We start from the raw sequence: 14,698 nt of genomic DNA, 5'->3' as shown, positions 1-14,698 counted from the left end.
GAGTTACATATCTTCAAAGAAATGAAATGCAGAACCAACCCAAGCAATGAAGGTCTTAATGGGAGCTACGGTCTTCCAGGAATGGAAAAGTTCAGTAATGACAGGACGGTAGACCCCCAGTGCTGACTGCTGGAGTCTTCACTTGGAGGGCATTGCCCAGTTAGGGGTCCAGGCGAGGGCTCAGTGGGTATTTTGGTCAAGGATCTCAATGGTCATTAAGAATCCTCAATCATAGGGGCGCCTAGGGGACTCAGACTGTTAAGCGTTTGACTTTGGTTCAGGTTGTGATCTCTGGTTTGTGAGCTTGGGCCCCACGTCAGGTTTGGTGATGACAGCTCAGAACCTGGAGACTGCTTTGGATTCTGCGTCTCCCTCTCTCTGCCCCTCCCCCATTCACACCCACACATTCTCTCTCTCTCTCTCTCTGTCTCTCTCTCTCAGAAACAAACATTAAAAAAATTTAAAATAAGTAAAAAAACTGTTTAAAAAAAGAATCCTCAATCATAAAGGATAGACTATCTAATAAATGATGCAGTGACCATTTGTTAATCCACCTGGAAGAAAGGAAAATTGTGTGTCTATCGCCAAATTAAGGTCAATGAGAAAGGAATGATATAATATTTTGCAACAAGATCAGGACCCTTTTCCCTAAAGGGCCAGATGGAACATGTTTTCAGCTTTGTGGGTCTTCTGGTCTCTGTCACAAGTGTCAACTCTGTCACTGTACAAAAGCCGCACAGATAATATATATGAAAGAGTGGATCATGTTCCAAGAAACTTCATTTATCAACACACACACACACACACACACACACACACACACACACACCAAGAATCCTCAGTCAGAGGCAAAGGCAATCCACACAAATGCTCAGGAAGGGAATGCTGAAATTGTGTGGGCTTCCATAATTGTCCCCTTGGCAGATGAGCAACCTTGACCCCAAGAATTAAGTACAGCTGTTTGTGGAACAAGTCCCTAGTATGAATCACTCCTACTTAGAAAACCTATGCATATTGGGTATTTTAATTATTTATACTGTTAAAGGTGATGCATCTCATGGCTCCAATTTAAAACACGTAGCTGTCCAGACTTGTGACTTGAAATTAAAACCTTAGGAACACAGGGGTTTAATTTCTTCATTTTGCAGGAATAGCCTAATATATGGGAGAGCTTGGGTTTGTTTGTTTATTTTTTAACTTCTACTTTGGTAAATTTCAAACACACATAAAAAGAGAGACTAATGTATAAGAAAGCAGCATCAATAATTTTGCATCCATGGCCAGTCCTGTTTCTTCTGTGTCCCCACCAAGTTCTCCCTCCCATCCCTGCCATCCAGGATTACTTGAAGCAAACCCCAAACATCATATTATTTAACTTACAAATATGGTAATAATTTTAACCTAACAACAACAGTAAAACCACTGTCTCCCCTTCAAAAATTGTTTCCATCTCTTCCTGTCATCATATCCCAACCGGACACACGTTTACCCAATCACCTTCAGTACACACATGTGCACAGACACACTCAGACTGAAACAAGATCGGAAAAAATCATACATTGAAGTTGATGATGTGATTTTTGAGTTTCCTGTAATTTATAGGAAACCCCCTACCATCCCCCTTGAAATTCTTTGTGGAAGGAACAGACTCATTTGTCCAGCAAAATTTTCCAGAGTCTGAGAATCGTTCATTGAATCCTGTGGTTTAGTTTAACATTTCCCACAATGCCTTGGGCAGACTCGAAACACAGGCAGTTGGACCTAGAGGCTCGACCGGCTTGAGGTTCAAAATGTAAACTACGTCATAGGTGGTGGCAGTGGTGTGTGTTTCCATCAGAAGGCACATACTGTCTGGGCGTCTGGTGTTTGTATTTTTGTGATATGCGCAGCCACTGAGGAACCACCTGACCGTTGGATCCTTAGGAGATACTGGCGAGGGACAGCTATCAGCTAGATCACATCTATAAAGAGAAACTTCCGCCACAGAGGTCTGATTACCCTTAGAGATGGCTCTCACCGGAGAGACAGGATGAATACTTGATTCTTTCTATTTAGCAGCCGTCAAGAAGAGGCAGGCCCTCAGTAGGCTGTAGGTAAGGTGGTTTTCTTCTGTCCTGTCTGCAGTGTTATGATCACACCCCATGTGCTTCAGCCCACTATTCCTACGGACCCTCAAAAGTGTCCCCAGCTTGGCTGGGGGGAGCTTATTCAGGCTGGTTCCTGAGTCCTTTGGTACAACCTTAACGATCTTTGATAATAAAATACTTTAAAGCGATAGAGAAAATATAAAATTTACAAATGCAGGTTAAAACATTTAAAGGGGTGTAACTAAACTTTTTAACAAAACCAATCACTCACCAGAGGCTATCTTAAAAATGGCTATTAAAGTTGGCTAGACTGAGAAACAAAGTGTGTTACATTTTGTTACATACACTTGCCCCTAGAATGTGGATACATTGTTAACTAAAATCCTCGTTCACATCAGGGCTCACTCTTGGCGATGCACTTTCTATGGCTTTTGACAAATGCATAATGTCATCTATACACCATAATAGCATCACATAGAGTATTTTCACTGCTCTAAAAATCCCACGTGCCACATATTCGGTCCTTCCCCGCTCCCCAGAGACCCAGGTGATCTCTGGTCTTTTAACTGTCTCCATTGGTTTGCTTTTTCCAGAAGGACACATAGTTAGAATCATACAGTATGTAACCTTTTCAGACTGGCTACACTACCCTCTGTCTTTTGCTGTTTTGATAGCTCACTTCTTTCTATTACTGAATAATATTAGTCGTATGATGCACTACTGTTTATTCATTCCCCTGCCGAAGGACATCTTGGTTGCTTCTGATTTGGGACAATTAAGAATAAAATTGCTATTCTGTGTTGGCTTTTGTGTGGTTATAAGTTTTTCACTCTTTGGGACAGACTCTCCCCCCTGCAAACAGGTCGATCAGCATGCCAACTTATTTTGGATTTATAGGCAGTTAAAACCTCCAAGGATTCTATTTTTCAGATGTGACTTTTGTCCTATTAAATTTGTTCTTGTTTGACGCAGTCCGTCATTCAATGACACCATCATTAATGGTGTCCTCAACCCCATTCGCTCTCTTGTCCGCCTTCATGACGCCTGCACACCTGCTACCTGCAGGCCATCGGTCCTCTTCCACACTACCGATCAAAGTTGTTGATTAGTACTGGCGGCCTGTCACTCCCCATTAGCAACTGCTCCCCGAGGGACCTAGATGTATTAACCAGCACTTCATGAATATGATAGGCCACCCAGTCTGCCGGTCCATTCTTGTGCCTATGACTCTACCTGACCCCCAAAGACATAACGATCGATTTTCTTAAATACCTTGCGGGAGCCTAGTACATTGCTAAAGTCTGTGGGTTTGTACGTGTTGATCTGCTTAACTGATGCTGAGAACGACCTGAAGGCATGAAACCGTTCTTGGTTGCGGAACTAAACACCATTAGAACCTGCCAAATGGTATCATGGGACAGAGCCTGATCTGAGCCCTGGGGTGACCTTGCTGATGTGCCCGTTCACAGAACTCACACGTGGCCACCACATCACCCATGGCAGAAGCTGAAGGCAAAGGTGGCCACACACAGGTGATCAGAGGATTCCTGAAGGCTGTTTAATAATTATCAAGAGGCGTTGTGGTCAAAATGCAGGAGAGGCCCAAGAAATCAGGAGAAGCAGCATGATAAAGTGTAGACTTTGAAGAGGGAGGTCTGCAGGTACACATCGCCCTGACTCATAATTTTCCAGGTCCCATGCAAGGTGACAACACAGAGACCTCACTGCATTTCTACCTGCTTCCACCAGTCTGTAGCCCCCATCCATGACAAACGGGTGCCCAGGATATTTCAATCTCCACTCGAGGGCATATCTGGAACCTGGACTCAGGGTGGGGGTAATAGCCCTGCCCAGTCACCCCAGGCAGGACTGCTGACAGGTGGCAGAGGGGAAGGTAAGCTCACGGTGAGTGGATGCGCCACCCCAGTGCCCGTTCCACTGGCCTTCACACTTCACTTACAAAACACAGATTCAAACGCAAAAGAAGAAAGAACTGCAAGACAGCAACTGCAGAGCACTGCTCCCCAAGGAGGGGGCCCTCTGAACCCCAGACTCTGTGTGACTGTACAGGTCACCCACCCATTTAGCCAGCTCTACCCTCACCATATCTTGGAGGGCAGGTCCTCAACGTAAAGCCTTTTGTTCTCCTTAAAATAGTTTTTAATTCAATTTTTAAAAGGCCAAGAACCTTTATCCAAATTAGCCTAGGGACCTGTGATCACATCAGTGCATCCTTGAACGGAAAAAATACCACGAATCACTAAGTCTCCAGTTCTCAGAAACGTCTTTCTGTACATGGATGGGCTTTTAAATTTTTTTAATGTTTATTTTTTGAGAGAAAGAGAGACAGAGTGCAAGCAGGGGGCGGGCACAGAGAGAGACACACAGAATCTGAAGCAGGCTCCGGGCTGACAGCACAGAGCCCTACGCGGGGCTGGAACTCATGAACTGAGCCGAAGTCAGATACTCAACCAACTATGCCACCCAGGTGTGGATGGGCCTTTTAAAATACCCAATTAATGGGGGTGGGGGAATCTACTACATCTTTTTAAAATTAAAATACCATCGTATGATGCATGTACTTCTTTAAGCTGACACTGGATATAATTTGTCTGATAAAAGATGTCCCAACTTTGGAAATGAAGGCAAGTAAACATTATAGGTGACTATGATAATGTCCGTGGACATACCATGACCAACACTGCACATGCCACATATATGACGGTATGTATGTGGTAACACCCCATTGTTTTTTAAAGACATACTATTTGGTTTAGAGGCTTTGGAAAGGTAAAGTTCCAAATCACCACGTGCACTCTCCTTTAGCAAACCGTGTCCAATTTCTACATCTCAGTGAGATGACTATTTTAGAAAAGAACACGTTGCTCAGGTGACCCCTGTTGCGCTTGTGAGTCTTAGAGCCCACGGACGGCTGCTGGCCACGCTCGGACAGCACCGTCGCTGACTCACTTTTAGACGGGCTCCGTCTGTTTGCTTTTCTCTTACAGTTTTCTTCTCCTACACTTACTGCTCCTTCAGTTGCTGATGCAGCGACATTGTTTTACATTTTAATCTGGGCTTCAAACAACCTACTGCCAGAGTCCACTTGGCTTAGTTGGGATGATTTTCCAGTCATTCTCGTAGGACTAAGTCTCTACTCTGCTATTTGGGTCAACTAAGAAAGAAGACTCAATCCAGGGGTGAAAGGAGATTATGTAAGGAAAACGGGTAGAGATCCAGAGAAAGCCTAAAAGGTTCTAAGTATCTACGGGTGAGGGAGAGAGAGAGAGGAAGAGAGAGAGAGAGAGAGGAAGGAAATAGAAGAAAATGAAAGGAAGAGAGAAACAGAGAAAGAAAGAAAAAAAAGAAATAGGAAAGACAGAAAGTAGAAGAGGATGCAGGATCCCTAAATTACGTCCATGATTTGAAGGAAAAATTTTCTATCACATTACGGGCTGTGACGACTGTCCAGCTGGTCTGCACTCGCCGCCACGTGACAGGCGCTCTACCCCAAACAGGGAAACAACAGGTCGGGAGCTAGCTTACTCTCAGGTAACCTGTCATTTTAGCGTTCCGCGTGTGGCTCACTCAGGGCCACCCTGTTCCTTGTGCTTTATGGATTTTCAGGCATTCCACACGCATGTGGGGCCCTGGGGGGCCCTGCTCGGCCTGGGCAATGGAGGAAGTCAGAGCGCAGCGGCCAGACCAGGGACAGGCCCTGGCTCTGTGTACGACATGACGGAAAAGGACGCAAAGGTGCCAGAGCTCCCTTCTGCGGGCTCCACTCAGCGGCTACCTACGAGTCTCTTTTAAAAATTTCTTTACTAGCTACGTATCCATCGAACAAGGAAAGGCTAACTCTTCCTTCATGGCCAACTAAAATGGCCCCACAGGCTGACTTTGTCATAAAGCAAATAGAGAACTCACAAAGCAAACAAAAAACTTCTCTGGCTATGAATGAAAAGGGTACGATTAGTATGCTCCGTGTGTGAAACTCTAACCCTCACTTCTGGGCACAGCATAACCCGCTTTGTCTCATGAATGAAGTCAACAGCAAGAACACACATTTTTTTTTTGTTGTTTTCAAGGAAAGGAAGTCTGTGTACCAAAACACTGGAAACCTCCACGGTTACAAGGTGGGAATTAATTGGTAGTGTTTGCTTAATTTCTAACTCTTTCGAGACAGAGATCCAAAAAGCAGGTTCTGTTTCCCTTTGCTGAAACCTACACAACCACAGACCTTGCCCAGACAGAGTCCTCTACGATGTTGGCTTTATGGAATATCATGGGGTTCAAATCACACAAGCGCCTCATAAGACATAATGATCTATCCAACATCGTGCAGCATTCAGATCATCACATTTTGTTGGCACATAGCTCCGTCGTCTTCTTGAGACCACCATCTTCCCCAGTATCACAAAATCCTGGATCTCAACTACAGTTGGCTTTCGTTTTTCCTGGCCTCTTATACTGATCGTGCAAAAACAGCGTCTGAAAATGCTTTGTGAAAATAAATTATGCACAATTAAGGAAGGGGAACTGCCAAACAACCATGACTCACTGAGTAATACGATGAAAATACGTCCCAACTTCAGACCTGTTTAAACCTGCATGTACGTTGGGGAGAGGGGAACACACTTCTTAAAAGTCAACAAAATATATAGTTTTAAATAATTTGGAAAGAGGGTAATCGAGTGAAGTGAGATAAAGTCATGACCCTATGAATTATAAATCGAAGACTAAATAAAACTCAGAAGACTCTGTTTCTAGGAAAGGACTTCTTTAGTTATGATGACAAAAAAAAAGTGAATTAGAAGCAAGAGAGAAGAGAAAAATGAAGAAAAAACAATAAAGGGATGAGCTACTTTCTGCAGGGAGAGGAGACATTTTGGAAGACACCCACAGGCAGGGAAACATTGGGCCGTAGCTGTCAGAAAGGGTGCGTGGCAGCGGAGGACAGAAACAGGCTGTCTCTAGTAGAAAATGGTGGTGACAATCCAGTGGATACAAGGAATGTGCCCAGCTCAGCACAGTATGGTGATGAAATACAAGGACAGTGGTGGGGAGCAGCAGGCAGCTTGCGTTCCTGAGCCAAGAGAATGGGAGAAGCCAAGGGCAGAGCTGGAGTGGAACCAAATCCATGTGAGGTCGAGGCAATGTGAAATCAGGTCTGCTTCACTCCTACTTTGCAATTATGAGAAAAGCCAGGAGCAAATCAAACAAGGAGAACCGGGCGGGGGCGGGTGGAGACAGGGCAGTGGGTTCTTTAGCTCCACCTAGTGTATGGCATCTGTCAATCCATATTGCCTTCCACCTGCCCAGGGGGTCCCAGCGGCTCAGCAGGAGGCTCTCAAGCACGGTGGGTGAGTCAGTCTCTGCAGTCCACTCCAGCTGAGTTACCAGCAAACTAAATACTAACTACCACATTCAGCCACAGAAAGGACTAGAAGAGAGAGAGATCCAAAGTCCTGCATTGCAATGGAGTACGGGAGCGTTAAGAGGGAAGAAGGGAAGGTCACTCAAGGTGTTTCTCATTCAAACGTACTCTGAATCCATAAACGCTAAACCTAGAGGCTGTCCACATCCAAGTATCAAGCTTAAATTCAGGGCTTCTTCCTTCATAAATAAATAAACGAATATATTGGGTGCAAGGCAAAGGCTTCTAAGATGAATAGCTCCTAAATGAGGCCAGACACATACTAACGAATTCAGCGAACCTTGAAGGGCACACCCAAGAAAGAAATGAACTGATGTGTAATGAGAACCTACCCAGATAGCTTCCCTTCTCTACCTCATTTAATGCTCCTAAACAACCCGACGAAATAGGATGTATGGCGATATAGTCATATATAGAGAGGATGGAGCAGTGTGTCTAAAACCACGAATCCTATAAGTCTTACTGACATACTGACTCCATTTACACATTCTGTTTACATGCCATTGATAGAGCCCTTTGGCACCTCACTTTAATCAACTGATCTAAGGCACCAGAACGTTCTAGAGAGCAGAGTTGAAAGAACAATTGTCATATGAGCTCCTGCCTTTCAAATGGCCATTCAGGAGTGCCTGGCTGACTCAATAAAAGAACATGTGACTCTTGGTCTTGGGGTCATGAGTTCGAGCCCCGTGTTGGGAGCAGAGATTACTTAAAAATAAATAAACTTAAAAAAAAATAACAAATGTCCATTTGGTTGTGGTCAACCAGTTATCAGCTCATGTCCACATTCAAGAGCACACCCAAGTGTAACTGAACCCGTCCAGGGCGCCAAACGGAATCCGGCCACTTTGAAGTTCCAAGACTGAGGACACGGTCACAGCAAATAACCCTTTTCTTTCTCCATCTCCTTTACTCCAAAAACTTAAGGGTGCAAATAGCTGGACCTCGGCACCAAGCCCACCGTCATTCTGATCTGTTGGCCGGCCTGGTTCTCCCGCCCATCGCCGCCCTGCTCCTTCCCCCCTTCCTCCCAGAAAGGTCTGCCCAGCCTGCCTCCCTACTTCCAGCCAATCCCGTCCCTGGTGAGTACATCTTGGTCATACCCTAAGGGCCTCGTGTAGGAACTTAATACTTCATCACTAAGGCACCCCCCTTTTCACCCCAATAAGAGAAGACTAAAAACAATGAACCTTTCCATATCTTCTTAATATGGAAAGGGTCAACTAATAAAACACAGCAGGTGGATAAGTGAAATACGGAAACGTAGAGACAACCACCCCAAGCTCAGTTCGAAAGCCCAAGTGCCACAATAATGAACTGAAACAACCCAACTTGTTAAAAGTGAATTTCTGGGTAGGTTTGTTCTTAACGCTTTTCACCTTTTGCTAAAGGGAGCTCTAAACTAGGAAGGACAAGAGACCCAGTGATGAGTAGCGTTACAGGAGCCACCCCGCCAACACACCCAGTGTAGAAACTCACATGCGGATGCAGCACCTTAGTCGGTTAAGCATGTGACTTCAGCTCAGGTCATGATCTCAGGGTTCCTGAGTTCAAGCTTTGCATCAGGAAGGTCATGATCTCAAGGTTCGTGAGGTCAAGCCCCAAGTGGGGCTCTTTGTTGTCAGCACGGAATCTGCTTCAGATCCTCTGTCCCCCTCTATCTCTGCCCTTCTGCTCTCTCTCTCTCTCTCTCAAAAAAAAGAAACAAAAAACACCTCACATGGGTGACCTAAAAGGTACCATCTTTACGGGAATCACAGAAGGGCAGTACACAGTGGTAGATACAACCCTAACAACTTTCTCTAATTAAACAAGGGAGACAAATTTGTCCCTTAGCACAGCCCTCACCAAGCTCCAACGGAAAACACGGGTCTCTCCTGGTAATTCCTCCTGAGATTCCCAGGGCCGTCTTAACTCTCCAAACGAGACAGACAATACCCATGAAAAACAGGGAAGAATAAAAGCAGGGAAGAATAAAAGAAAGCCTAATAAGAAAGATGACGATTTCTCATTAAGCTCTCCAAATGTGTCTGTGTTTACAACATTTGATGTTAAACATGACCAAGAGAGACCAAGAGAGGAAAACACCTCTCTTAATCCACATAGTCAGTAAGCACCATGAGCCTGGAGTAGAATATGATCTACATTTCAATCATGAGCTTGCGTTTCAATCAGATGACCCTTGTGTGAGAGGTAAACTCAGCCAACAAGCAATAGAGATGCCCTCTGAGAGTCAATGAGTGTCAGTAACTCAACTTTTAAAAACAACCCAACCACACAATCAGCTACATCAGAACCTCAAATCTGCCACACACAAAAGGAACTGGCTCTTCTGATCAAGGAGAATAGAACTTCTTTAGCAAAGGTGTTTGTTTCCAGAAGCCTGGCAAAGGCACAAGAATAAATCAAGATTCCACCCCATGGACAGGGGTCACACTCAGTCAGTATGGCGGCTGAAAAGCAGTCTCCTTGGCTGCCTGGAACCGAATTAGTCCAGTGGCTCTACGACAGTAGTCTTTCCCTCTCATAGTACTCAGCTTGATTTCTGGTATATTGATATATTGATTTTGCCTGTTCGTTTGTTTCCCAAACTACAAGTTACGTGAGGGGAGGGCCCACACTCGCCCACTCGCCGGTGACACTCCGGCACTGAGTCATGAGCTGGCTGACAGCAGGTGCTCAATGAGTACACCTTTGAGTGTTGTTCATTCAATATTTGTTTAATGAACAAGTCAGTTAACACAACTGAGTAATCAGGGATGTATTAATGCAATCATTTATCATGAATTCCCTAAAGCACACAATCCTAACAATAACAACTTGCTAAGATTGAAAAAATAAAAATTATGGGAAGCATCAAAATCGTTATACAACTTTGAAGACCTTTCGGGGAGCAATGGATAACATGGATGGGCCTTGGATCTCTTCTTAGATCCATTTTTCTTTCTTTAAGGGAAGATCTGGCTTCTCATCACTGATTGGAAGTCAGTCTGGCAGTCCTAATATGCTGCTGTGCCAAAGGCCTGTTGCAATGATGTGGTTGGTCAGGTCAAAGAGGACGATGCCCAGGCCGACCCACGCTTCCCCCACCATCCCTGGAGGAGCGACAGCAGATGCACCTCCCTCCAGCCCAAGCAGACATGCCTGTGATGAAAGCCATAGTGATACCCACTGTGGGTCCGGGCTTCTCTCTGGGCATCTGGGAGTTCTAACTGGAAGCCAATCAGCGCTGACATTTTAGGGACTTTAACCCAAGGATGATTCTTTGGCAAACAGACATGATCTTGAATGGCCTATGCACGTGGCAATCATGGGCTCATAAGCCTTAAGACACCCACCTGACTGCACCAGGTGAATCCCCAACAAGGCAGAGACTTATGGGCAGCTGAGAGCTGGGGAATAGACAGAATCCAATGTTTTAGTCATATGTGGCATTAATATACAAACGTGTTGCCTTTTCAGCTATAGTTAGTGATACTATTAAAAGCAAAGAATTTTCATGGAGATGATCATTATCCATTTTGATACAGGAAACCTAGTGTTCATTAATATGAATTTTTAAAAAGCAATTTTAAAATCTTATTTTCCATTTCCACTGGATTTTATTTTAAAATCTACCCAGGGGTGCCTGGGTGGTTCAGTCGGTTAAGTGCTAGACTTCAGCTCAGGGCATGATCTCATGGTTCGTGGGTTCGAGCCCTGTATTGGGCTCTGTGCTAACAACTCAGGGCCTGGAGGCTGCTTCAGATTCTGTATCTCCCTCTTTCTCTGCCCCTCCCCCACTCACGCTCTCTTGCGCTCTTTCAAAAATATGTAAATATTAAAAAATTTTTTCAATCTCTCCTAACAAACAACACCTGAGCTGAAAGCAAAACTATTGTTGAATATTTAGAGATCATTTTTAAGAAAAAGTTGGAGTTTAGTATACCATTTTCTCATAAACTAGAGTAGTAAGCTTTCTAGTCTCTCACCAAAGTTTTTGATGTTATGCACGACATCAATGCAGCTGTTGTTTTGAACTTACTGAGAAGGTATTTGGAAGTTAAAGGACACCCCAAGAAAATATATGATCCTAGAAAGATGTAGATTTCCATGGTCAGTCCCCCATGACACACCCGACTGCAGAAAGAGTCTCATATGATGTCCTTCCTCCGGTTATGAGCCATTTCCTCCTCACAGGAAGGTGGCTTTGGGTTTTCCGCGCTTGTGAGCAACTGAGTCCCAGATGAGTGACTCCCGGTGGGATCCGCTCTCCCGAAATCAGGCTGCTCCAAAGGACAACCCTGGTCTTTACTTTCATATTTTCTTCTTAGTTCCCATGAAACCTTCAGGTTTTTTTTAAAGAACTAAGTGCACGCATGTTTTTTGTTTGTGAACAAGCAGGAGAGCCTGATGAGAAAAGGTCAGCAGCTCTTTTGAAGACATTTTCTTAGCAACAACAGCCACAAAAGCCCTTTAGTTCTGTTTGAGAACTAATCTAAGTAGTAAAGTGCCTCTCCATTCACAGGTCTTGTTATTGTTATAGTAAGCGCAAATATCAATCTGTAATTCGGGAACATCTAAAAATGCTCCCTTTCGGGACACCTGAGTGGCTCAGTCGGTTAAGCATCCAACTCTTGATTTCCGCTCAGGTCATGATCTCACAGTCTGTGGGATCAAGCCCCACATCGGGATTCTCTCTCCCTCTCTCTTTAACCCTCCCTGGTAAATGCTCTCTCTCTCAAAATAAAGAAAAACTGTAAAAAAATTTTTTAATGTTCTCTTCGAATAGTAAATGCATTTTCAAGTGACAAGAACTCTTCCTACAGGAGGTTGAACTTGCCCTCATCGTTTGAGAGAAGGCTGTGTTGTCATTAGCTTCATATTAAACACCTGGTTCAGGGAGCTGTGGTCAAATGCAAGCTATTACTCCTGAGAGTGAGAGAAGGTGTCTGTCAAAAGTGACTTTTAAAGAAATGTAGCGCATGTGATGGCGGGTAGAGAAGGGAGCATGGAGTCTAAAGCAAATGCCTGAAGCGCACTGCTGGGAGCTTTCGACGGTCCTGGCGAATCGCGGGGAGGTCGGTCAGTACACTCACTCCAGATTCTCAGGCCCCCAAAGACACGGTTGGACCCAGAGAGTAAAATCTCCACACTGACCTGAAAACCACCTTGGGGACACTATTCTTTTGCCTTCCTAGGTTTCCTCGGGCTCACTGTTTCGACATGGGGTGGCGTGCAGCTTTGAGGAAAAGGGGTCGGATGGCTCTAATGTGGGTCACGCCATCACCGGCTCACCGTGGAGCCCTGGGACTCAGTTCCTTCCTCCATAGCATGAGGTGGTAAAACTGGAACAAAGATCCTTGACCTTTCATTTCATCACCCAGGTGCCTGCTTTCGAAAGGCTTTAGCTGCTAACAGAACAACAACAGCATGGCTTACTAGGTCAGACCTACTTCAACTTGATCGTGGATGTAACAGCCACAACAGGTTGGTGCCTTCAGAGAACTAAGGGGCTCAGGATCCTAGGTGATTCCAATAGATTCATTCCATTCACCCTCTGGCTGCAATCTGTTACTGGGGAGGCCACTCTGCCTTCAGGGCTACACAGCCCAGCACAACACAGGCCGAAGTGCCAGGAGGGCCGTTTGGAAGCTGCCAAGCGGACACTGGCCCCCAAATCTCAGATGTAAATGGCACCGACACTCTCGCAACTCCGGGCATCCGCTCTGTGGCGGGTTAGGGTACTTGTTTCGAGCGCTGTGCTCATGAGGTCAAGGCATGCATTGTCTCCACCTTTTGGTTCACTGAGGCACAGCCTCTTCTAGGATCTCGTGTGTTCACTCAGGCTTGCCAGGCCTGACACCCAGCCCCCCAGGGGACGGCTGACTCAGCGAAGCCTACAGCATCCAGCCAGGGAGGCCTCCCTGTACCACTCCGAGGCGGGGAAGAGGAGCACTCATGCTGTTTTCTGAGTGGACCCCCACTGGACGCACACAGAAGCCCTGTGTTCAACCCCATCCATGAGAGACCCAACTACAAAGGTCATCTGCAGCTCGCGTGGGGCCCGCAAACCCTGGGTTCGGAAAGCATGAACGCCAACAAGAAATGCGTTAGGCTCCCCCCGAAGACCTGATGCATGAGCAGTAGCACCGCAGCAGGGTGGCTGCCCGCCTAAATGCCAGACACCAGAAACCAGCAGCCAGACCAACTACAGGTCCTCTGGAAGAGACCAGGCATTGGAAAGGCATTCGTGTGCCCAAAGGCCACACTGGAACCGAGCATGAAGACAGGGAGACTGAGGCTTCAAACTGTGGGGGGGAATTACCCCCAACCCAGAACTCTAGACCAGGCCCAACTGGCAATCAGCTGAAAGGCTGGGATGAAGGTATTTTCTGCACACAGGCTTGCAAACCACGTGCCTCCTCTGTGATCTCTCTAAGCTGGGGCACGTGTTCTCTCCATACAGAAGAGTTCCCCAAGAAAAAATCTAGTGAGAGAGAAAAAACCAAAAACAAATGAAGAGCTCACAATTAACATGGGAAAATCTTAAACTACCTCGAGTGTTCTCAAGGAGAAGAAATGGGACCTCCCGGTTCGGGCTGCTAACTTTCCCCTGACCTCATTTTCAGCATGGATCCAGTAACAGAGGCTCGACTCCAGGCCAGAAGGAGCAGGTGACGGTGCAGAAGTCCTATGGGGACAGCAGGTGCAGGGCACCATGACACGAGACTGGACAGGAGGGTGGGGGCTCCAGCAGGGATAGCTCCAAAGGTTAAAAAAAAAGGGGGAGGGAGGGAGAGAAACTGAGTGTCAGTCTGATATGTTGCCCTTTATCAGATGGAGTTTTCTAGAAATGTTACAGAGTTAGAAAGATCACATAGAAAAAATGCTAAGAGTTACAGCATAATAGAGTTATGCCAGAAAGGAGCAATAAATGTGGCATTCTCCTTCACTCACGGATGAACGATGCTCACCCATAGTGACTGAACCCCAAATTGTGACTTCCTCAGAGTGGATGGAGGAAGGAAGGGTGTACAAGTGGGTTGGGTGGGAGGGACAGATATCTTGGATAGCTAAGTCAAGAAACAGCACTTAAAAAAGAATTTTGGTGCCCACTCTCACCACTGTTGTTCAACATAGTGCTGGAAGTTCTGGCATCAGCAATCAGACAACAAAAAGAAATAAGAGGCAT

The sequence above is a fragment of the Suricata suricatta genome, chromosome 6 (assembly GCF_006229205.1).
Source record: "Suricata suricatta isolate VVHF042 chromosome 6, meerkat_22Aug2017_6uvM2_HiC, whole genome shotgun sequence".
Lineage (NCBI taxonomy): Eukaryota > Metazoa > Chordata > Mammalia > Carnivora > Herpestidae > Suricata > Suricata suricatta.
Note: the sequence above shows the minus strand (reverse complement) of the source record.